This window comes from Lepus europaeus, chromosome 2 (assembly GCF_033115175.1).
Source record: "Lepus europaeus isolate LE1 chromosome 2, mLepTim1.pri, whole genome shotgun sequence".
Lineage (NCBI taxonomy): Eukaryota > Metazoa > Chordata > Mammalia > Lagomorpha > Leporidae > Lepus > Lepus europaeus.
In genome coordinates, this window is record NC_084828.1 from 111,972,883 (window position 1) to 111,998,578 (window position 25,696).

The 25,696-nt window shown below is 36.3% G+C and overlaps 1 protein-coding gene and 1 pseudogene across 1 annotated transcript in view; one reads left to right on the forward strand and one right to left on the reverse strand.

The window, feature by feature from the left end:
* LOC133751523 (EGF-like and EMI domain-containing protein 1) overlaps nucleotides 1-25,696 on the reverse strand; it is a 587,503-nt gene that overhangs the window by 267,468 nt on the left and 294,339 nt on the right. The gene's annotated exons all lie outside the window — the stretch shown is intronic.
* Nucleotides 17,777-17,953, forward strand: LOC133777198 (DNA-directed RNA polymerases I, II, and III subunit RPABC4-like; annotated as a pseudogene).

Consider the following 25,696-nt stretch of genomic DNA (forward strand, 5'->3'; position numbering starts at 1 on the left):
ATTTTATAGATTTACATGGGATCTCAACCTTTCGACAGCCATTTTCTAAACTACCAAGCTATTAACATAGTAATCAATACATTTTATTAAAGGAAAAATATTTCAGATCCTCAAGAAAAGGATCACAAATAGCATAGAATACCAGAACCTCAAGTTGGGAAGGAGTTTATATATATCATATGACCAAACCCCTATCCAATTAATTAAAAATGGGTGTGTACCTGAAGCTGAAGAAAAACAGCAGAGAACAGCACTAAGTACACATGCTAGTGGGACTTAGTTTCTGATTGCAATAGAAAAATAGAAAACATTCCATCTCAATGGGGACTGCATTGTGGCGAAGCAGAGTAAGCCACTGCCTGCAATGCCTGCATCCTATACTGGCAGTTTGAGACCCAGCTGCTCCTCTTCAAATCCAGTTCCCTGCTAATGCACTGGGAAAGGAGTGGAAAATGTCCTAAGTATTTGGGACCCTGCGACCAATGTGGGAGATCCAGATGAAGGTCGAGGCTCCTGCTTTTGGTCTTGCCCAGCCCCAGCTGTGGCAGCCACTTAGGGAATGAATCAGTGGTGGAAGATTCTAACTCTTCCTTTCAAAAGATAAATAAATCTTTAAAAAAAAAATCCATCTCAAAACCTTACCAATTAGGTCTGAAGCTTTGATTTCATCTACCATGAGAAATTTCAAGTCATGGTGTATTGCACGTGCTAAACACAGTTCCTTGAAATGCCTATTAATGACTGATCTGTACAGTGATCTGCCCTCAAGGAGACCTAACAGGCCAGTCCACTGCAGTGGCTTTCAATGTGGTAAGCGTGGGCTTCAGCAGAAGTCAGCTTGTGAAGAGCCCTGGCAGCTCTGCCAAGAGTTGGATCACTGGAAATGGACCTGCCCTGGAGTCGAAGGATGCCCAAGTCAGAGCCAAAGATCTTATTGGCTCTAAGCTGAAAAGCCCTTCACTCAGCCCAACTTCCAAAGTGACCACTGCAGCTGAGGGGATGGTCAAGTAGGGTCAGCAACATTGCAGGCAGAACTGTAAATTTCTTGTTAGAGATGCCCCCTGCTTTTACCTGGCCAGCTCTCCTCCCAGGCCAGCCAAGTAATGAAAATCAACAGAGTGCCTTCCCCTAGGAGGTTCACACCTCCCTTAGGATATACCCCATGTGAAGAGATAGATAGGTCTGGGCCTCTTAACTTACAAGGCCTAAAGCCCACCAGATTATTATCAAGCCCCTTCTATCAGGTTCTATTTGCCTCTAAATCAGAAAACTTAATTGTAGCTTAGACAGCACCTTTCTTAGCTCCTCTAATAATGACTCTGTCCTTTGTTCTAGACCCTGTCTAGCGCACTTGGGCCTCATTCCTTTGTAATCATAACCTCTACTCTACCACCAATGGCTCTACACCCAACCTGTGTGTACTGATGGTCCTCTTCCCCACTTAATGCTGTATGTATAATTGTTCAAACCTGGTAAATGCCACTCTTAGGATCATTGGTTACTATCCTCACTCTGTCTTTTATGACCTTGTCTAAATATGATCAGAGTCGGTGAACTTGGAAGGCTTCCATAGCCTTGGCAACTCATGACGAGAGCCTAGGGTGGTTACTGGCGCCATAAACTAGAGTGTCAAATTTGTTGGGTCAACAACAGGAGCCACTGTGCACTTGCTCCTCATGTGGGATCTCTGTCCTTAATGTGCTGTACATTGTGATTTAATGCTATAACCAGTACTCAAACAGTATGTTTCACTTTGTGTTTCTATGTGGGTGCAAACTGTTGAAATCTTTATACTAAATTGATCTTCTGTATATAAAGAGAATTGAAAATGAATCTTGATGTGAATGGAAGGGGAGAGGGAGTGGGAGAGGGGAGGGTTGTGGGTGGGAGGGAACTTGTGGGAAGGGGAAGCCATTGTAATCCATAAACTATACACTGAAAATTTATATTCATTAAATAAAAGTTAAAAAAAAAACAAAATTGAAAAACAGAAGGTATTTTACAGATGTTAGTTTACATTTTACTTTTCTTGAGTCCCATTTAATTCTGTTAAATTAAGTTCAAATATGTTGATTCAGATAACTCTTACTAAGTATGTTTTAGGAAGACTACAACCTTGTCCTATAACATACCACAAAGATACTTTAATGTATCTCAGAAAACTTGGTTATAATTCCCATTTTCTATAAATTTTCACTATAAAGCAAAAGTGGTTCTATACAGTTAAATACATTATAGACTGACTTAAATATTGAAAAATCATGGTTTGAAATTAATGTATTATGATAATTGTCATCCAAGTGTGTGTTAGGCATCATGAGACTGAGACCATTGGCCTCATTTTCTGCACATGGTTGATTTTCACAAATTCTGAAAAATTCACTTTCCTCATTGATCACCCATCCCTTCTTGGAGACCAGTACCCTTTCCAAGCACATCCTATGTTTCCAGATTTGTCTCTCTGTGTTCTTGCCCTAAAGGTAGAATAACAGAACCAAACTGCAAAATCAAACTGCTCCATGTGGAATCATACAAAACAGTTCTTTCAAAAAATTCAGAAGTTTGAGAACATGGGTAAATAAAATCTGTAAGTTGTATTTATTTCTACAAATATTAAATATTGTGTGTTAGTCTAGAATATAGTGGCTATAACCTAATTCTATTCAAATGGGAGAAATTTGTACTCTCTTATGATTTAGGTTAGCTGGTCTGCTATTTTATACAATTATATCTTGTACAATTTATTTTTGAAATATAGAAAAAGTCACAAAATTTCAGATTATAAGGGAACTCAAAAATCACCTACTATTATAACTTATATTCAAGCCCTCTCTAAAGTTCTAAGAAGTTGTTCATTGGTTTCAACATTTCCCAGAAATAAATTCTGCCTTTTGATGCAGGCTCATTGTACTTTTTAGAACAATTTAGAGAATTATTATGAGAGAAGAAATCTGTCTGCCTCTTCTGTCCTTTTGATACCAATCCAGAGACCATGTGTGTTTTAAACCAAGACTCAAATATTTGAGTTTTGATCATCAATGAGCATCATCACTATTGCCAACCATTTATTTCCCAAGTCTTCTCTTTTCCATTGTCCTAACTATTTACTGAAAGAAGCAATAAGATCTCCAACTATGCCTCCTTCCATCTTCAATTTTCTGATGAAATCTTTAAAAATACTAATGACACTTAGAGTTTTTGAATATTAAGTCCTGTAAGTCTCACTACATAAAATCTAAAATTCTACCTAGGAACATGCTACCACTCTTCCTGTGCATGTAGTTATCATGAGCCTATTTTGTTCTGAATTTAAATCTATAACTCAAAAGAGAACCTCCAATTACCACGATCTGTTATTAGTTTTGGGCAGAAGAAACAAGGCGTCACAAAGATGAGTTGTGGAGCAAGCCAGTAACAATTTAGCAGTCGACTTTTACATCAAGAGATATTAAGGCAAGCAAATAAGCAAGTCTAATGTTTTTCACCATGAGATCAATACATGTGGTAACCAGTGCAAGTGATTACCAATCAAATTGTTCTATGAACAGAAAATATCTGACAAAGTGAAGTAGGTGATAATAAAGAAACATAAATTAGTTTGTTTTATAATAGTTAATTATTTTACATTAATAATTCTTGACATTTCTTGGTCAAAAATTAAGTTCAAAATACTATGATCTTACCAAATATAAGCATTCTCTTTTAGTAGATCATTTTCATCTAAATAAAGATAAGCAAAGTTTTATTCTAAGGAAAAAAACTATCATGTTTCTGATCTTATAATACCAGTGTTTTAGTGAATGGTCTCTAAACTGTAAAATATTACAAAAAAGTATTCAATTGTTACTATTAATTTTTTTCAAGATCAATATCTACTCACAAAGGCTATGTTTATATATGTGAGTGATATCATTTTACATTTACAATCAGTTTGCATTTAAATCCTCCATCCTAGTAAAATCCAAAATGAGTTATTTATTGAAGGTTCAAGGTACAGCAAGTTGTCTCCAGATTTTGTACAGAGTTTGTCATGATTAATTTTCTTCAGGCTTTTTGCTTTGTTTAGTTTTGCTGATTTGGCTTCAGTTTCCAATTCCTACTTCTTCAGAATGCACTCTCTTCTGTCCTTTGTGGATCGATCAACAGAAATGCACAACCCAGCAACTGCTCAGGTTTTCTACCTTCTATTGCACAAATTGGTGAAGCAAAACATGTCTACATTGGAAATTTGATGGATAAAAATTTTATATTTTTCCTCCTCTCATCCATAAAATAAGAAAAGATATATTCAGCCGGAATTACTCCCAAGTAATGATATCAAATAGAGGCACAAAAATCTCTCTCATTGTAAGGAAAGTGATAAAAATCGATTGTATTGAGTGACTACTGCTTGTTTTGCAGATGCTTCAGCAGGCAAGACAGCAAGACACAGTGTATACAACCATAGAGACCTATAACTCTGTCCAATAACAAATTAAGTTGGTTTATCAGTAAAGATTTTGGTTATTTCTTATTGTTTTTTTCTAAATTTTTCATTCCATGAAATGGATTATTGTGTCGTAAGGGCATTTCCCAACTGGATTTGAGGATAAAAATAACTAAGTATCACAGGAAATTTCCCATTTTTGAAATGTAAAGAAAGCTATTATTACCTAAAAATGTTTCCAGTTCTTTGGATTATTTATGAAAATCATTTTTTTACCTGAGCATGGACATGACACTTTCAGTTTTACTATTAAGATATACAATTTAAAAACCCTTGGAGGATTCAAAAATGAATATGCAAATATAGTTCTGTGCTCAAAGATGCAGGGAAGAGAATATTCTCCAATTATATACATAATATGCTCATACTGTGTAGAACATATAGAAAAAATAATACATTAGTCTATTGGCATATGGGCCAAGTTACTAGAAATAAGTGGCAAAATTCACACTACAGAAGCCCATAGTATAGTTTTGTGTCCAAAAATGGTTTTTGCATTTACATAGACCTGAATTAGAATTCCATTTCTGCCTCATCCTGATATGTTAAATTTAGATAGTCACCTAACTTCCCTAACACTCATTTTTCTCATTATGTATGGGGAATAACAATATACACTTCATCAAATTATTATGAAAACCTAATGATACCACTTTGTTCATTCAACTTTCATGAAATTAATATTTATTATGGCATATAGCATCCATATGGCAGTATTCTAGGCAGAAGGAATATAGCAACAGAATAAAATAAAATAAAATAAAATAAAGACCTAGACCATTGAGAAGGCAACATTTGTGCCAAGGCAATGAACGGCAAGAAGAAACCGAGTTGGGGCTGACATGACCTAGCAGGTAAAGCACTGCCTGAATGCTGACATCCCAAATGGGCCCCAGTTTGAGTCTAGCCACTCTACTTCTGAACTAATTCCCTCCTAATGTGCCTGGGAAAGCAGTGGAAAACGGCACAAGTATCTGGGTTCCTGCTACAACATGGAAGATCCAGATGAAGCCTCTGGCTCCTGGCTTTGGCCTGGTCCAACTCCAAGCGTCGCAGACATTTGGGGAGTGAACCAGCAGATGGAAGATCTCTCTCTTTGTCTCTCTGGGTCTCTCTCTGTACTTCTGCTTCTCAAATAAATGATTTTGAATAAGAAGGATAAGAATAAGAATAGGAATAGGAGGAGGAAGAGGGGGAGGAGAAGGACGAAGAGGAAAAGGAGCAGGAAGAAGATGGGAGAGGAGGAGGAAGAGGAGAAGTAAGGAGGAGAAGAAGGAGATAGTGGAGGAGGGGGAGAAGAAAGGGAAGAGGAGGAAAAGGAAGAGGAGGGGAAAAAGAAGAAGCCACCATTACCAGCACCACCAGGCAAGCAAAGAGACTCCTAGGGTGAGAGACAAATGCAAAGTCCATTTTCCAAGCATTTGAGAAGACAGAGAAAAGAAGCAGCACAAGTGAAGAGCTGACACTAGAGAGTAAGGAAGACAATTCTGGGCAAACATGTAGGACAAACCCTATAGTAATTTTTTGCTTTCTTGGTCATGGTTTACTGGGACTTATAAATTTATTGGCACAAAATTTAATACCTTTCAAGTATTAAAATTAATATTATATTTAAAATAACTAGCATATCCACCTACTTTATTCAGTTCTTTCATCTTTTCTCTAACCAGGGATAAGACCTAGGCATAAGACTATTTAACCCTTAGCATCAATTCTACCTCAATCTCTAGGATCAATCTTTAAATTAAACAAGGAGTGTGAAAGGCTTTTGAACACAGAAAATCAAGACAAGGCATTTTGTTAGAGTTATAAATTCCAATTGTGAGCACCAGTATTTCACCTGAATATCCAGATCAGACCAATCATACCTTGTAAATGCTAGGCACATGAGAATACCTGACCAGCCACACTGTTGGTAGATAAGATACCCACCAAACACAAGGAATCACACGTATTACTATAAAGGAGCAAAGTCAAGGTAAGGGTATATAAAAGACTGAGCATTTTCCTAGAAAATACTAAATCATCCAGCAGTAACTTAAATTGAACATATCATGATGTTCTAAGATGATAAATTTAGTTTGTTGCCTAGCCTACCTACTGTATGAACAGCAGGATGAGAACTCAATGGTTCTTAAAAATAAAATCAGAAACATATTCTATTACACTTTTGCTAATGAATCCTATCTAATATACACATAAAATTTAAAGTCATATATGTCATTATAGGCAATATGTATATTATATTAGTGAATGAAAATATGATATATGTGTGATTAAATGGAATTCTGGGTTGAGAATTTAAAACCAAAAGGGCAAAGCATGTTAAGGTATTGCTATTAGAAAATGTGCCCTGGGAATTTTAACAAAATTTGAATTTCAGATGTCTATTTGTAACAAGAAGGACTCAAATCCTACCAACAAAAATAGCCAAAGATTTAAATGAAAATGCTTTAATAAATAAACTTAATAAATACAGAATAAAATATTTCTTAAAAAATATTTATTTCGGTTGAATTCTATAATCAATAAAATAAATCCTTTCCTCACTCATCTGTAACACAGATATTATAATTGTTTCACTTATTATTTTCATTTTCATAGCTCATTCCTCTGAAGAAATCCTTTTTTGGAAGAAGAAAGATAACCTAATAGATTTTCCTATCTTTAATTTCATAGACTCCGTTAATTTTTAATGCTAATGCTTTAAAGAATTCCTCTTATTTAAATAAGATATTTGATAAAAAGTATTCTAGATAATCTTTCCACTAAATCTTTAACAGCAAAGCTTAAAAAAAAGTTATTACCATATGCTCTTTAATGCCTTAAAGCAAAGATCTGCTATGGAATTGAGAATCATAATGAGGTCAATCTCAATTCCATCAATGTTATGTTCTATTAAAATCAAATCCAATCACATTCCTCATTTTAACCCAGCATGGCTTGGCTTTGAGGTATGTTCAGAAATGCACTTAAATTAGAAGAGAAACATTAACATTTTATCATATGAATATCACTAATGGCTCAGTAGATTAGCAATAACACATTCTGGAGACTTTCTCTACTGAAAATGTACTCTTTAATATTCCCACACACCTAACTGTAAATGTGGGAGTTGTGGTGTCAACTATCAAAGTTCATAAGATCTTGATTCAAGAAAGAATTAAAAAATCAGCCTCACTGTTAATATAAACTCCTTAATCGTATATTCAGTTCTATTTGGCATTTCACCAGAAAATAATTTTTCATTTACATCATCTCCAAAGAGCCAGTCTCCATTCATTAATGGATCATCCTAAATTTATTAACTGGATTTAATTACTTTTATTTTGGGTTCAGGGTGGGTTTCCTCTAGTGCCTAGCAGGAAATTGTACAAATTGTCTGTAATTTCACTTCTCATCATTATTCTTAATCTGTATAGACATATAGCCCACAAAGCTCAAAACATGGTTATGATATTATTTCAGTGTGAACACTGATCTCACTATAAGAGCTTGAGTTGACCCTATTTCATAATTCATATACCAACAGTATATTACTGTGAGTAAGGAAATGAGTCCTCAATTTATCGCGGAGTGTTTTCCTTTGAATGAATTAAATTTGAGTGCCTAAATTATAACTATCAGTGTTCTATATATGTCAGATACAGAAGTCACAGCTTCATGAAGATTTATACATATATTTATATATATATATATATACATGTGTGTGTTTATATGTGTAGGATATATATAGATATATAGTTGTATTATATATATTAGAAATATCTATCTATATACATATATCAGTAATGTATAGAATTTAAGACATTTTCAACTATAGACTCCCCAAAGGTCATGAAGAATAAATCATTTTACATTTTTGGGAACTGAAGTCCAGAGAGTTTAAGAGCATTTGCACAAGCCACAAAGTTAAGTAATATTCAGCTGGGACTAGAATCCAAGAGGCTGATTCTCAGTTATTGCTCATTCTAAATATGAACCAAAGAAAAAGCTCTATGTAGGTGGATTTTTTTAAAGATTTATTTATTTATTTAAAAGTCAGAGTTGCACAGAGAGAGGAAGAGACAGAGACATAGACAGAGACAGAGAGAAACTGATTGAGATCGATCTTCCATCTACTGTTTCACTCCCCAACACAATGGCTGGGGCTGGGACAGGCCGAAGCCAAGAGCCAGGAGCCAGAAGCCAGGAGCCTCTCCAGGTCTCCCATGTGCCTGCAGGGGTTCAAGCACTTAGGTGATCCTCCACTGCTTTCCCAGGCACATGAGAAGGGAGTTGGATTAGAAGTAGAGCAACCAGGACTCAAACCAGAGCCCATTTGGGATGCTGGCATCACAGGAGAGTGCCAGCCTTGGTAGGCATATGTTATGGTATAAAGTATCTATATATCTGTTAAAAGATACACATGGGTACTTTGAAAATTTATGAATTTATTTGAGTAGACAGCAGTTCATGAGTTGGGCAGCTCCAAATCAAAGTGGGCCCCAGGTAAGGGGCTTTTATAGCGTGAATGAAGAAGCAAAGTAAAGAAATTCTTTAAAAGTTTAAGCAGTTGCCACATTTGAACTAGCCCAGTAGAAAGTTTAGACAATATACCTAGTGCCTAGGTGGTTGCCTGAGATTGGTTGAGTTTCATATTCATTTCATTTTCAATTGTGAGTTAGCTTTAGATTTCTGTAAGTAGAAATTCAGGGCATTAGAGACACCTCAGTCTAATTGCCTCCCATTTAATTATTCGAACACATCAATGCTACCAAATCGCCACATATAGACAAGACTCAGGGAAGAGCCATCTTTCATTTCTGAGTTTCAGTCACTACTGAAGACCTTGCGTCTTAAAGCTTCAAAATACAAGCAGATGTGCATACTTCCAATCAATCTCTGTACAAAAGGGGTTTATATTCATGCACATGAATTCTTTCACAAACTTGGAAACGTCTTTATCGTCCTTGAGATCTCTAGAGCTATGAGCTACAAAGCTCAGCACTAAAGTAGACCCTTCTAGAACATACAAAACCACAGCTTTAGCTGAAGTCATGTCCTCTCTATGGATTAATTCCAAGACTCCTTGAAGGAATACCCTGCCAGGTTGAGCCATGACATCTATGGCCACACATTTGCCAGGAAACTTCATATCTGCCTCACCCTCTGACAATAAGTCAAAGGACAGAGAGGAAAAGCAGTATGAATAGGGAAAGCAAGAAAATCAGAATTAAGGAGCTCAAGACATGGAAGAAATTTCAGGTGTGGACTCATAAGTTTTGGTATCAACAACAAATTTTTAAGATTAATTAATTATTTTATTTGAAAGGCATGGATAGATAGATATAGACATAGACATAGACATAGATTTAGATTTAGATATAAACAGGGAGAGAGAGAGGGAGAGATTGAGAGCTCCTATCTGTTGGTTCACTCCCCTAATGCCCACCACAGTTGGGGCTGGGCTGGGCCAGGCCAAAGCCAAGAGTTGAGAACTAAACCCAGGTCTCCCACACAGGTGGCAGGGACTCAACTAGTTGAGCCATCATCTGTGGCCTTCTAGGCTGCATATTAACATGAAGCTGGAATTGGGAGTGAAGCCAGGAGCTGAATCCAGGCACCCTGATGTGGGTGCAAGTATCCCAGGTGACACGTTAACTACTATGTCAAATACTTGACCCCAGTAACAAGTTAAAAAAAAATTAGATCATTGATTTCTTGGTTTAAGGGTTTCCTTTCTGTCATTTTTGAAAAATATATTGTTCTCAATAAGATTAAAAATTTTTAAAGTTATCAGTTTTGAGAACTTTAGAGAGTAAAATTAGGTTTATTTATTTCTATTACTACAAAGTGGTATACTAAATCCCTCCAATCAGGAGTTTTTTATTCTAAACAAGTAATATATGTGAATTCACTTTAAAATACTTGATCAGTACCTATGAGGATAGGCTTAAATATGCTTAAATGCCTAGCCTTCATAGTTGGGGATAATCAGGATAAGAATTATGACTCTCATTTACAAAAATGATAAAGGCAGAAAGAGGATATACAATTTTCTCCCCTGACCCTTCCCTCATAAAATCTCAGTTCATGGAAAATAGAATTAGAAGTTTATTTTGGTGCAAAGAATGTTTCAAATTCATACATATGAGAAACTGCATAAATTTCAAAAAGTTTTGCACCAAAATAAACTTGTCTTTTCATTCCATTTTCTGTGAACTGTTTTGATGGTCTATCTGTCTGTTTGTGTATCCATCTATCCATGTATTAATATAAAGACAAGCACAAACACACATACCTCACATGTTCACACTAGAGAAAGAGAGAGAGAACACAGATTGAAGCTTTCATGGTTATGTTATGCTTGGGGAAAAGCAGTGTCTGAAATTCATGTCATAAGAACGACGAGTGATGTTATGACTGGTACTGAAACAGTATTTTTATACTTTGCGTTTCTGTGAGGGCGCAGACTGATGAGGTCTTTGCTAATTATATACTGAATTGATCTACTGTATATAAAGAGAATTGGAAATGAAAAAAAAAAAAAACAACCTGGTGTTAAAATGGAAATGGCATAGAAAATTAATTAATTTGAAAAAAAATTATGTAGGATCTCTGTCTTTAATGTGCTGTACATTGCTATTTAATGCTATAATTAGTAATCCAATGGTAGTTTTTTCACTCGATGTTGCTTTATGGGCAAAATGTTGAAATCTTTACCTAATATACACTAAACTGATCTTCTGTATACAAAGAGAATTGAAAATGAATCTTTACATGAATGGAAGGGGAAAGGGAGTGGGAAAGGGGAGGGTTGCGGGCGGGAGGGAAGTTATGGGAGGGGGGAAGCCATTGTAACCCATAAGCTATATTTTGGAAATTTATATTCATTAAATAAAAGTTTAATTAAAAAAAAAAAAAAAGAACAAAGGGCTTTGAAAAGAGCCTGGGACTAAGGGTCACCAACTTTGAGTGATTCAGTTCAATCCCATTAAGTGTTGAGATGGTGGCTAGAGAACCAACTGAAACAGCACAGCACATTTAAAAGCATTTCCTTGGAACCAGTGCTGTGGTCTGCCTGCAGTGCCAGCATCCCATATGGACACCGGTTTGAGGCTTGGCTGCTCCACTTCCAATCCAGCTCCCTGCTGATGGCCTGGGAAAGCAGAGGAGGATGTCCCAGTGCTTGGGCCCTCACATCTGTGTGGGAGACCAGGAAGAAGCTCCTGGCTCCTAGCTTTGGACTGGCCCAGGTCCAGCCATTACGGTCATTTGGGGAGTGAGCCAGTGGATGGAAGACCTCTCTCTCTGTCTCTCCCTCTCTCTCCCTCTCTCTCTCTCTCTCTCTCTCTCTCTGTAACTCTGCCTCTCAAACAAATATTTATTTTTTAAAAAAAAGCATTTCCTTAAGATTGTTGATGAAGACATTAAAATATTTACAATGGGTAAAAATTGGCAAATGGAATTCTTGAATAAGTAAAAATGTTTATTAAACTTAAGATCTACAAAATTGCATTAATGTGAGGAGTATTGTGGTTCATTCGTTAGCTCTATCTCCCAATTCTATTTGTTTTCTAATTAGATCTCAAATAATTTAAAGTCAGCTGCTAGAGTATTTTTTTAGAAACTTACCCATTATGACAAATATAATCTCATCTATTTTCTGATTTATAATTATTATTTTACCATTATTGCCTTTGTTCAGCCTTTGTTCAACTATTTACAATAGCCAAACACACCATGAAATATCCTTTAATGCATTAAAAGATCATGATTTTTTCACTCCAATTAAGGAACATCCATGTCTCACCCTTCACTTGTCATTATTTGAAAGACACTCATTTATATGATTTTTACAAAGCAGAACTTTAATAATCCATGTTATTATTTCCTCATTTTCATATAATACCATGAAAATGTTTTTGAAACTCTTCCTTATTTCCTGTTTTATTTAGGGTAGCCTTTGTTAACATAATCCTATTGATAATCTTTAAGTTAATGCAACAGAGTTTATGGTAATTATAAGTACATTTTCAAAACAATGAAGTTTTCTACCTATTAATATTGATAAGGCTACAAATATAATAATGACAGCTTTAAAAACTTAGAACAACCAATAGTGAAATCACAAGAGTCTCAATGTTTCTGAAGTTTCATGCCTTAACATTGTCATATCATCTTGCCTGTACTTTAAAAATCCAATAGTGCATACAGCACAAGTTTAAGAAAGTATATAACCTAAAGTTATACAGTTTTATCAAACTTCACATAAGATATTTTCTGGTAAAATTAATATACAAATAAATATGATCATTGCCAAAAGGCCAAGATTTACACAAGGATATGTAAGTAATTGTTGGAAATTAAAACAAATGCAAGTCATAAACATTGTTGGATGCATGAGGAATGTATCTTTTCAGATTGGCTCCTTTCACTTAGAAATGTGCATTTACATTTAGCCATGTCTTTTCCTGGCTTGATAGCTCATTTCTTTTTAGTGCTGAATAACACATATATACCATATGTATCGGGCTACAAAATGTATGATAGCCACTATATGACATTCTGGAAAAGATAAAACCACTGAAACAGTAAGAAGTTCAATCTCTGTCAGGGGTCGGGGGTGAGGGGGGTAAAGAATGAACTGATAGAGCACAGAAGAATTTTTAGGGCAATTAAATTACTCTGGATGAGCCCATAATGGTAGATGCATGTCATTACGCATGCGTCCAAATCTATATAATGCACAACACCAAGAATGAATCCTGTACAAATCGTGGACTATGGGTGATGACAATGCTGTGTCAGTACAGGTCCTTTGATGGTAACAAATGTACCAGTCTGGTGGGAAATGTTGACAATACAGGTGGCTGTGTGTGTGGTAGCAAATGCTATGAGATCATACCTTTGGCTTAAGTTTTCTCTGCATCTAAAACTGTTATAAAATTAAAATCCATCAAATATGGTCAAAAACATAGAAATGTGTGTGTGGTTGTGTGTGTGTATGAAAGTAACAGAAAGAAAAAGGAAGAGACAATACCCCCCACCTATTTTCTAAATAGCCAAATGCATGTTCTACTCACAAAAATGTCCTGGAAACACACAAACCCACTCAGCCCACATTACATACCTCCATATCCTTTTAAAAATAATTGTATGTCCCTTGCACTAATTTCATGACATAGTGTGTTTGGGATGGTAGATGAAGTGGAACCCTTGCAATACAGTAAACCACTCTTTGATGGAATTTAGATAATACCTAAGTCTTCAGAGAGCCAGAAAACTTCGCAAATTTCATTGATTTCTTTGATTGACGTAAATTACAAGTAACTCTTTACTGTGTCAGGCCACTCTCACATGGTTCTAGCTGACTCTGCAAAGAGCCACTACATGGTCCAAAGCACTGTACGGAATATACCACATCTTTAATCTCAAACAATAGAACTCAATCTGTCTTGTTTTAAACAGCCCTTAAGTAATTCTACTCAAGACTGTAAAAGTTTTTACTTCTTTAAGCAGCATGAACATGCACTAATAGCATTGCCTTTTATAATTTTGAGAATAAAAACCATTTTTGGGGACCTGAGAAGAAAGGTAGCCTTCAAGGTATAGGCCTCAAAGCAAGGAATGAAAACATAAAAGCTGTAATGGTCTGCTTTAGACATCTTAGAATAGAGAATAATGGTCTCAGCTCCTGTCCTCATTCCTCCTGTGATCAGAGCTCCATCTGCAGTTAATGGGGACTCCTTCTACAGGAGGCCTTTTAGAGGATGTGTGGCTTCTGTACAGAATCACAGAGCTGAAAAGTTCCACTGAATGTAGCCTCTGGGTTGCTCACCACTTGCAGTTTCATAGACAAAGGAGACAAGAGAAATGATACAATCAGCAGGTGTTCCAAGAAGCAAGCAGTCCCAAGAGGGTATCCAAGTGGCACTATGCGACAAAAATACAATCTTCATGTCACAAGGTTCAAAACCAGCTACCTTAGTTAGTAGCTCTGTGAACTGGAGAAAATATTTTAGTCTCTCTGGATCTGACCTCGTATTTTTTAACCTAAAAATAATGATAATTTCTACATTTCAAAGCTGTGCTGATTATTATGTGAGATAAAGCCTGCAAAACACCAAGGACAATGCCAGACACCCTGAAAAAGCTCAGGTAATGGCAACGGTAAGATGATGATGGGAGTGATCATGAAGAAGAGAATGCTCACATGGGATGGCCACAATGTCTATTATGAGGATGATTCAATATCCATTGTGCTAAGGCTGCTTTTTGCCTTGGGGTTTCACATGCTATTTCCTAGCCTCTTCACCAAAATAATACCTTATTGTTCTAAGAAGTTAGCATTCATTTCTCCAAATCAATGCAATGCCTTGATGTTTCCAAGGAGACTTCCCCAAACCCCTGACTTGGATCCCCTCTTTCACATCCACCAGAGCAAAAGGCTAGATGGCTGGGTGAAAGGCTGGAGCAGCTGAGTTATAACATGTGATTTAAAGATTCTTGTGTTCCTACATACTCCAGACACAGTGCTAAGGGATGACAAAAAAAATGAATAAATAAGACATGGTTACAAGTCTAGACTTAGAGCTACACCAAGTTGTGGCAAGAGCTGTAACAGAAGTATGTATAAAATTCTGTGAGAACACAGGAGGAAGAAATTAATTAAATCATGGGAAGACAGAAGGAGAAGTTTTATGGAACATTTCAGTTATAAAATAACATCTGAGTTGGACCTTAAAGGGTGAGTACAAAGAGTTCCCTAAAAGGATCTTACCGCAACAGCTTGCCATCATATTTATACAGGCAAATCACCTCTAAGGAGGAATGGGGATACAGATAGCTCCCTCTGAAATGGCAATAGATTATTCCACTTATGAACAAATAAAGAACAAGGAAGTAGAGGGAAGTAGATTATGTTCAGCCTTCCATTTGTTCTAAGGGTGAGTTTTAATCAAAACACGGCTCCATGATGTGAACATAAAAGGCAATTTGGGGCACCAATACCAGCTCAAGTAGTGGGGAGGTCAAGTTTGCCTCTCATTGCTAGGACTGTGGGTAGTTAAATGAATTGATGATTGCAAATGGCTTTGCAAATACACAATGCTGAATAAATGCCACGAATTATTGTTGTTCCATATACTCAGGAGACAAAGTTGTTTCCAAACAGAAAGGTCTCTGAAAGATGGACTATGTTTAAAGTCATTTAGGGGTTTTCTTTTTCACACCAAAGATGAAATTTTTAGCTAGATTTATTCTAAAGCCACCATAATGCCTGAGGATAATCTTTTTAAAATGCCATTATAACAAAATGAATCTAAAATTGCTCATAAATGCCACTTACAGGAAACTTGAAGAAAAATGCATTAAACTAAAACAGTTTTGCAATCTCACTTAAAATAAATTATAAGACAAAAAAAAACCTCCCATGGGAATGGTAGCTGAGAGCAAATAAGAAAAAACAAATTAAAGCTATCTAACCCATATAAACACATGAAGAGGGTTCTTTTCAAAAGATGGCCAAAGAAACTACTAGCAGAAACTCACAATAAATTCAGATAATCTATAGTCCTTTGTTTCAAATTGTTTTTAGCAATGTTTATAAGTTGCCATCAACTCTTTCTAACACTTACAAGGAATTATATGGAAGTGATCTTAGTCACATAATAATGATAATAATATTGATACTATCTTACATTGCTATCACATACTCTCTAGTTTGTACAGTAAATTATCTAGATTTAATACTCAAAACATTATGAAATGGAAAGCATGGATTTTATCTTTAAAATATTTAAACAAGCAATTGAAGCTAAGAAAATTTACCTGACAAGAAAGTCTGGACTCCCAGAGCAACTGCATCAGAATCCTAGTGGGTACGAACTCTCCTATTTCCTAGACTCACGACCAAGTGACATTATTTCCAAACACTGAGAAATTATTTGAGGAAAAGCTATATTTGTGTAAAACATAATAGAACAGAGAGATAACAGTAAGTTAGATCATATTTCCCAAAATACATTCCTTGGAATGATCACTGCAAAAGATACCGGTAAGTTGCAAGCCGGCGCTGTGGCATAGCGGGTAAAGCCGCCACCTGCAGTGCCAGTATCCCATGTGGGCAACGGTTCGAGTCCTTGCTGCTCCACTTCCAATCCAGCTCTCTGCTACAGCTTGGGAAAGCAGTAGAAGATGGCCCAAGTCCTTGGGCCCCTGCACCCACATGGGAGACCCAGAAGAAGCTCCTGGCTCTTGGCTTCAGATTGGCACAGCTCTAGCCATTACGGTCAACTGGGGAGTAAACCAAAAGATGGAAGAATACTTTCTCTCTCTCTCTCTCTTTCTCATTCTCTTTGCCTCTCCTTCTCTCTCTGTGTAACTCTGACTTTCAAGTAAATAAATTTTTTAAAAAAGACATGCTGAAAAAGTAAAAATCCATTAAAAAAAAGATACCTGTAAGTGATCTGTATTAATGATATTATATGGTCAAGTTATTTTTTGGAAATGCTTAATGGGTCTCTTATTTTTTCAATGAATTGATTAATACATCATTAGGTTTGCATGGTCACAGCAAATGCATGGTAATTACTACAACACAATTCTTATCCCGATATGACTCAATCCATATAAATGCAGTAAAAACTCTCTGGGAAGTTCTGCACTAAGGAACCCATTTGTCTATTCTCATGGCCTATTTTAGTATCCTTTGTTCTTCTTAAGTGCTGTTTAAGACACCTAAGAATGAATCCACTTCTCTCTTTTAAATAGAACTTTTGTGAGAATCTTCAAGAAGGAATAGGATCAGAAACCACAGGCTAATTGATCTCCGATATTCAAAATAATTTATACAGCTTCTTAGGTTTGGATGTATCCATTAAAAAGGAGAAGAAAAGAGAAAAAACACACCTGCAGTAGCACATTTTGTTAAAGGTTGTTTGCCTACTGTATCTTTTGGAGAAACCATGCATTCACTGTTAACGGTGGATATAGTTGCAGTTCTGGTCATGCAAATTCGAACACGTATAGTTATGAACCTCTTCTACCTACCATGGTGTAAGCATTAAATTCTGTCAAATGATAACTTGCACAGAACAGGCAGGGGATGAATCAGCAACATGTTAACAAAATGTTTACATAATGCCTAAAAATGTTAGTCGTTTATTTGAATATTTAGAGCCACGGATTCCTTTGTTTAGGGACATAACTTGATTACTTTGTCTCAGAAATCACAGGAGGGGACACAGTGCCACTCGAGGTTCTGTTTGGAAGCATGAAGTTTCTTGGTGCTGCACAGAACTACCAATGGACACTCAGGAGGATGTTCAACCCTCAAAGCAGCAGTCAATAATAAATAATTGTGGATTATGTCATACATAAAATGAAATAAACTCCAGAGGTCCAATCATATGCAGAGAATGTGAATACAGAATAATGTACAATAAAAGAACTATTGGATTGGTGGTTTTTGATGCTTCATAAAACATGAAAACTCAGAGGAATATCTTCATTTTTACCTGATTTGCTATCAATATTCTTCATTGTTGTATAGCTTTTAGTTTAGCATACTTATTGACTACAACTGCATACATATGATTTCATTTTTAAAACCTTATTGCTTTTAGATATCTATAATATAAAGAAATTGCTTGCTTAATTACATGCTTTATAATTTAATTTTAGCATTTATGTAATCTGTTAGATTACACAATGAAGGTTAAATTTGCTTTCTCAAATTGTACTTATAATTAAATCTTAAAGTCATATGGACTCTTTGTTAAAAATGCAGATTCTGGGCCAGCACTGTTGTGTCTGGGCTTAGCCTTTGCCTGTGAAGCTGGCATCCAATGTGGGTGCCAGTTCATGTCCTAACTGCTCCTTTTCCGATGCAACTTCTGCTTATGGTCTGGGAAGGCAGTGGAAGATGGCCCAAGTACTTGGGTCCCTGTACCCACAGAAGTGACCTAGAGAATGTTCCTTGTTCCTGGCTCCTGGCTTCATATCAGTTCAGCTCTGGCCATTGCAGCCATTTGGGAAATGAACCAGCAGGTGGAAGACCTTTCTCTGTCTCTCCCTCTCTGTATGTAACTGTACCTCTCAAATAAATAATAGAAATCATTTTAAAAAATGCAGATTCTTAGAACCCTGTGGAAGTCTGTTTAAGTAAATTCTTTGGAAACCTACACACACACACACACACACAATCTACAGGAAGGTTGTCGTTTGTATGAAGATGTCTTGCATGCCTTCAGTCTCAAACCTTTGAGATTGGAAGTGTTCTTTAACTAATAACATGCAGAAAGAAAAGGAAATGCAATTATAATACACTAAACCAAGGTTCAGAGACCTGCATCCTTGTTCCTACTTTGCCAAAAATGAGCTGTCATGCTGAGCCTCTGTTTCTTTGGGTGAAATATGACAGTATGTGCCAAGATGATCACCAGTTCACTCTAGCTCCATGGTTTTCAACAGTGAGAGTTTTGAAGGCAGACTGGGATCAAATCCTAGCTCTTGTACTCATTAGCTATGATTCCCTCTCAAAACTATTACTTAACCTATGCTGATACTCATTTCTTCCTTATAGTAAAATGGCAATAACAACTTTTTATTGTGTTTTTGTGAGTGATTAAAACATAAAAAATACTTTGACAAATAGGTGACACTCAAAGTACTAGCTATTGTCATCATCAAGATTTCAGAAAGCACAATTAACATCTCCTTACAACAAATTAAAGAGAGACGAATTCTACAAACAGGATGTTTAAAATATTAAAGTCTATTATTTCCTTAATATATATTATTATAGAATTACAATTCCTTCTTATGTCTGTCAAATGGGATAAGAATACTGGAACAAGAATTTAACCAAAATAGATTCTTGCTAATTAAATTGATGCCTGTCCCCAATCAGTTAATTTAAGCAATATCCTCCTCGAGCTACTATCTTAGGATCTTCTGAAAATCCAAGGTTTACTAATGAACATGAAAGACCCGGTCAACTGGGTTTTTGCTGATGGTCAATGTTCTTTAGAATTTCTGTATTTAACTGCGAGATTATGCTTTCATTATAAACATCTTTTCTTTTTACTTATTTAAAAGGCAGAGTTAGAGAGGGAGAGACAGAGATCAATTGCTCTTTCATCCACTGTTTCACTCCCCAAGTGGCCACAAGAGAGGACTGGGCCAGGCTGAAGCCAGGAGCTTGGAAATCTATTCGGGCCTTTCACTGCTCTCCCAGGCGTATTAGCAGGGAGTGGGACTGGAAGTGGAGTAGCTGGGACTGGCACTGATAGAGCTGATACGGGATGCTGATATTGTAAGCAGTGGCTTACCCCAACCCCCATTATCAACATCTTAATGTTGACTCACTGTGTACTAATTTCTAAGTACAACATATTACATTCAATCACATTTATTCTAACATTCTAACATCTGTTTCAAACTTTCATAGTGAGTTGTACAGATATGTACATAATCATTACATGATGATTGCATCACAGAAAATGGGGAGATTCTGAAGACAACAAGGTCATTCCTGAAAGGCTGGCAGGACCCCTCCTCCCTGCACACACATACACACACACAAACACACACATGAAATCTAAGATTAGAACAGAAAACACAACAGGCTATTTAAGCCTTGGAGTTTTCTGAAATGTAACCCTCAAAATATTAAGTAGGCACTGATAACAAACTGGTAAATTTATGGATACATACACAGTACATATTATATATAAAATATATATATGACAAATATTTTTCAAAGAGTTACCTGTCTAAAAAGGTGACAGCTGGTAGGCACACAAAAAAAGGATAACAGAAAAGTAATGTACATAGAGATTAGAAACAAAATGAAGTGGAGCCTGCTAATTACTGATAAGGGGACAGAAAGAAAACCAAGAAATTGTGAATGAACTTGTGGTTTGAAATTTCACACAGAAACAATAGTATTAAGGGCCTCGATCAATCTACAGGGACACTTCAACATGCATAAAATCATAAATTTAAGAATGAAAGGGGGTGAAGCAATTCTTGTTTTAAGATTCCTTCAGAGGAGGAAGGCAAGGGATTTATTTTCCCACAAATATTTTTTTTTGCACTGCTCGAACTTTCACCATATGTGAGAATTCCTTTTCTTTTCTTCCCTTTCCCTTTTTGTCAATGTCTTTAGTTTAGTTTCTTCTTTTAAGAAAACCCGTTAACAAAACACAGATTTTATAAAAAAATAAAGGATTTTCAGTCCCAAATGGCTAATTTTTAAAAACAAACAAATTTAGGTAAATAACTTGGAAAATAATAAACTTAGAGGTGAAGTCTGTCATGAATATACCAAAATTGACTCCATAATTAGTTTGTTTCACAACATTGACAGGATAGGAAAAATTAATAACTTCAGTATCTTATTGAGTTTAAGTCAACTTCTTAGGAGTTTAGGAAATTGGAAAGTTAGTTTTTTTTGTTTGTTTGTTTGTTTTTGACAGGCAGAGTTAGACAGTGAGTGAACCGTTGGTTCACCCCGCAAGTGGCCGCTACAGCTAGCGTGCTGCGCCGATCTGAAGCCAGGAGCCGGGTGCTTCTCCTGGTCTCCCATGTGGGTTCAAGGCCCAAGGACCTGGGCCATCCTCCATGGCCTTCCCAGGCCACAGCAGAGAGCTGGACTGGAAGAGGAGCAACCGGGACAGAATCTGTTGCCCAACTGGGACTAGAACCCGGGGTGCCGGGGTGCCGGCGCCGCAGTTGGAGGATTAGCCTAGAGAGTCACGGCGCTGGTGGGAAAGTTAGTTTTTAAGACCACCCTCACTTTAAACACCAATGGCAAGTTTGGGGATTCTGAAAGCCATGCATATGATAAACAATTTGCTAAGAGGACTCATGGAACTCATGGAAAGCTACTATATCCACAGTTATGGTTTACTACAGGGAAAGAATACCGACTGAAGTGAGCCAGGGAAGAAGGGCACAGGACACTGTCTACGGAAGTACTCAACACAGAGAATTCATTGTCCTATCCCCAAAGAGCCAGGATGTGTTACTTCCATGATCTTGATATGTGGTAATAAACACAAAGTGTTTCCAGCCAGGTGAGCATACCTCAGCCTCAGCATTACTACTTTTTTTTTAAACTGAAGATTCATGATGTACTTGATTGTAAAATAACTAATTTCAGTCTTCAGGTTTCTTAATGTGATATGACTCAAAGAACCTATCTTAAATTGTCTATCATTCTCATATCACATGCAGGTCCAAAAAATAAATAATAGGCAAACGAATTCTTCAAAATATCAGAAATGTACCACAAGACAAAAGTTAGAATTAATTTTTTCCTATAGGCTTTCTTTAAAGAAAATCTAATAGGTCTTACCCTTGCTTCTTTCAAAAGAGCTACCATGTAATAATATAATTTAATCATACTTTGCAATGCAGAAATTATTATGAATTTATGATTTATGGAACACAAAGTTTTACAATAAAATGTTAGTGCAAAATATTAATTAATAAAAATATTAATGGCATGCATCTCAACATAATATAAAATAACCAGAACTATTTTTATATCTAGTACAATATACTTAAGATCCAAAGAAAAAATGTTACCGTATAGTGAATTTGACATTGCTATGGTTTGAACATTTGTTCCTCCAAAGCTCATGTTGAAATATAAGTTGTCACTATAAAAATATTAAGAGGTAGGACTCAAAAAACGTGATTAGGCCATAAGGTCTCCACCTCCGTGGGAAGGACTAGTGTCATAAAGGGCAAGTTCAGTCCTTTCTTGCTCTCCCTTGCCCTTCTGCTTCCACAATGGGGTGATGTAGCAGGAAGGTCTGAACTGGTACCAGTGTCTTAATTTTAGATTTTTCAGCCTCATAACTGTAAGAAGACAATTTTTGTTCTTTACAAATTCCTCAGTCTCAAATAATTTCTGTGATAGCAGAGGCAAAGACAAGCATGTATCACATCTTGTCATTCATGTTCACCAAGAGGCTACCTTTGATTATCTACACTCTATCAACAGTCTGTGGGAATGGGTAATTTTTAGGAATGAGAAGACTGATCTCACATGTAGGAAAAGAGGTAACACAAAAAAATATGGGAGAAATTTCAATTAAAAATTTAGATAGGAAGTATAATAGGATAGCACACTGCATTGAATACCTGGTTAAAAGGGTCCTAAAAGTGCTATAACTACATGTTTCAAATCATGCATAAAGAGTTGTTCCCTGTTTAACTGTATCCTATTAGGGTGAGCAACTTTGCGTTGTAATTCATTGTTTTTAATCTGCACAAAAATCTAGTTGATGTTATAGGGATATAAAAGTTTACAATAGCATCTTTAAATGGAGAAGTACTATAGTGTGGGTTATATATAAATTGATGGTGGAGTAGTAGGGAGCACATGCATATTTGCTTGGATAAGGAAAAGTAAAAGAAATTCTAAAATGTAACCCTCAAAATATTAAGTAGTGTGGGATGGAGGGTACTTAGTGAGCTGGTAGTTTCTCACTATACCTATAGAAATGTGGAGTCTGAAGTAGTGGCATGATAATGGTAGGGCTGTAGAGGGAGAGTTTTTTAAAGTTTTTATCCACTCATTGTTTCTAGTTCTGAAGACAACACTAACGCAGAAAGCCAACCCCTCTCTGTCCTAAACATGGGTATAAGACCCAAGCTTTCTGCTAGAATTTGGATCCTGAGCCTAACAGGAATAAGATTACAGCATCAAATACTAGGCCCACCCTGTAATCTGCTCCAAGACTAGGATTTCTGTGTTGTTGCTGTTCCTTCAATTTTGTGAGCTGTCCTCCTGACTCTTCCAACAGATTCTAGCTACATTCTCATCTTTTGCTTAAGTAAACTTGAAGTGATTTCTCATGCTTATAATCAAATAAGCTTATATAAACTAGGTTTTATATCTAGGAATTATGGATGGACACAGTGCTGAAATCTTTAGTCAAGGAGGTGTCAAACTGACCAATGGACAAGAACTTTGGTTCTATATGAGACCTATAAAAATTTCAGTTCTATAAGTATATAAAGACATAACTTGAAATATAGCCGCTGTATAGTATTCCATAGAGTACATATCTCATAGCTTCTTTATCCAGTCTTCCGTTCATGGGCATTTTGGTTGATTCCATGTCTTGGCTATTGTGAATTGAGCTGCAATAAACATGGGGGTGCAGATGACTCTTTTATTTATTGATTTCATTTCCTTTGGGTAAATTCGAGGAGTGGGATGGTTGGGTGGTATGGTAGGGTTATATTCAGATTTCTGAGGTATCTCCAAACTGAAACTATGGGATACGTACTGTATGGAATACTACAAGTGGTTAAAAAAAACATAATCTGGTCATTTACAGCTAAGTGGGTAAATCTGGAAAATATAATACTTAGTGAAATAAGCCAGTCCCAAAGGAACAAATATTATATGCTCTCCCTGATCTGTGACAACTAATAAAGCACCTAAAAGGAAACCTGTAGAAGTAAAACTGACACTATGAGAAGCAATTACTTGAACAGTCCTTGTCTTGATTGCTGAGGAACAGTTTATTATTTCATTTTATTTATTTTTTATTCTTTATTTCTTTTCTATTTAATACCATTGGTTGAACTCCTTACTTAACATAGAGTTACCCCTAAGGGTGAAGTTAAAAACTTGTCATGGGACTCCAAATCCCATTTAGCTGGGTGGCACCAATCCTATCTTATGTGATAAAGTGATCATATTAAGTATGGAAGTGATCATATAGATAGAACCATAAGTCAAAGGGATCACATAAATGAGACCAAGTGCCTGATAATAATAATAGGTAGAATTACAAAGAAGAGAAAGCTCCAACTTGGGAAGCAGTCCACACAGCATACTCATAGAATGACAAACACCTAAATAGCACTCTGACCTCAGAATCAGCCCCTAAGGCCTGACTGAAAACACCATAACATTTCAGGCATGGAAAGCCAAGACATAGTGGCAAAAATGGTTCTGCTTGAAGGATCTCTGTGAATGAGACCCCAGTGGAAAGAAGGAGCCATCAAAGAAGGATGTACTTTTCTCTGAAGGGAGGAGAGAACTTCCACATTGCATACGGACCTGTCTAAAAACTGATGGAGTTGTGAATTCAAAAGGCTTCCATAGCCTTGGCAGATCATGTCAAGAGCCTCAGGTGATCACTGACATCATAAATAAGAGTGTCAACAACAAGAATCACTGTGTACTTGCTCCCCATGTTGGACCTCTGTTCATAATGAGTTGTACTATGAGAATTAATGGTAAAACTTGTCTTTAAACTGTACTTTATACTTTGTGTGTCTGTGTGGATGCAAAAGTTGAAATCTCTACTTAGTATAGAGTTGGTCTTCTGTATATAAAGTCAATTAAAAATGAATCTTAATAGAAAATGGAATGGGAGAGGGAGTGGGAGGTATAATGGGAAAGGGGGTGGGAGGGCGGGAATGAGGGAAGAGACACTATATCCCTAAAAGCTGTACATATGAAAATCTGTATTCATTAAATAAAAACCTTAAAAAAATAAAGGTATACTTATCTTGAAAAAAAAAGAAATATAGCCAGGACGAAATAAATCATACTTGGGAAATGATTATAGAACTAGAACCAGCTAAATTATGAAAAAAATTTCAATTTTCAGTGCAATAGCAGTTCTGGGAAGGGAGAGAACAAAGCAGAGCTTCAGAGGCTTTCTGGACAGGTTTGCATATTCACTAAAGTCTAGATAACTAGCCCTTTTCTGGTAAATGAATTTTCATGAAGAAAATGTCAGCACATGAAGTAAAACAAGCTTAATAAAATCTGGCAAAAATGGCTTTGGACTTCACAATGAAGTGAAGAGTCAAACTCTCTAAGGATGAAAATACACATCAGTAATGAATTCTCAGTATTCAGCTTTGCTAGAAAAGTTCCACATAAATAATCCTACCTCTGTTCCTCATCAGACACACCTTGTCCCAAGGACTTTGCCCAGGCTTCAGAAAACAGATGAGCCTGAGGTTAGTAGGGAAAGTTACAGGACAGAGCCACCAGAAGAAGAAGATGGAAAAGTGGACCTAAAAGAGAATGAAATTGATGTGCTTGTCAAATGTAGGAAGAAATGAGTTACAGTCCATATAACAATAGCTTGAAAAGGTGGTTATTTCATAGATTTCAGAAGTGAGAGATTTACCATTGCTGCAAAATACCACACAAGTGGTGATGACAACCAAACACAA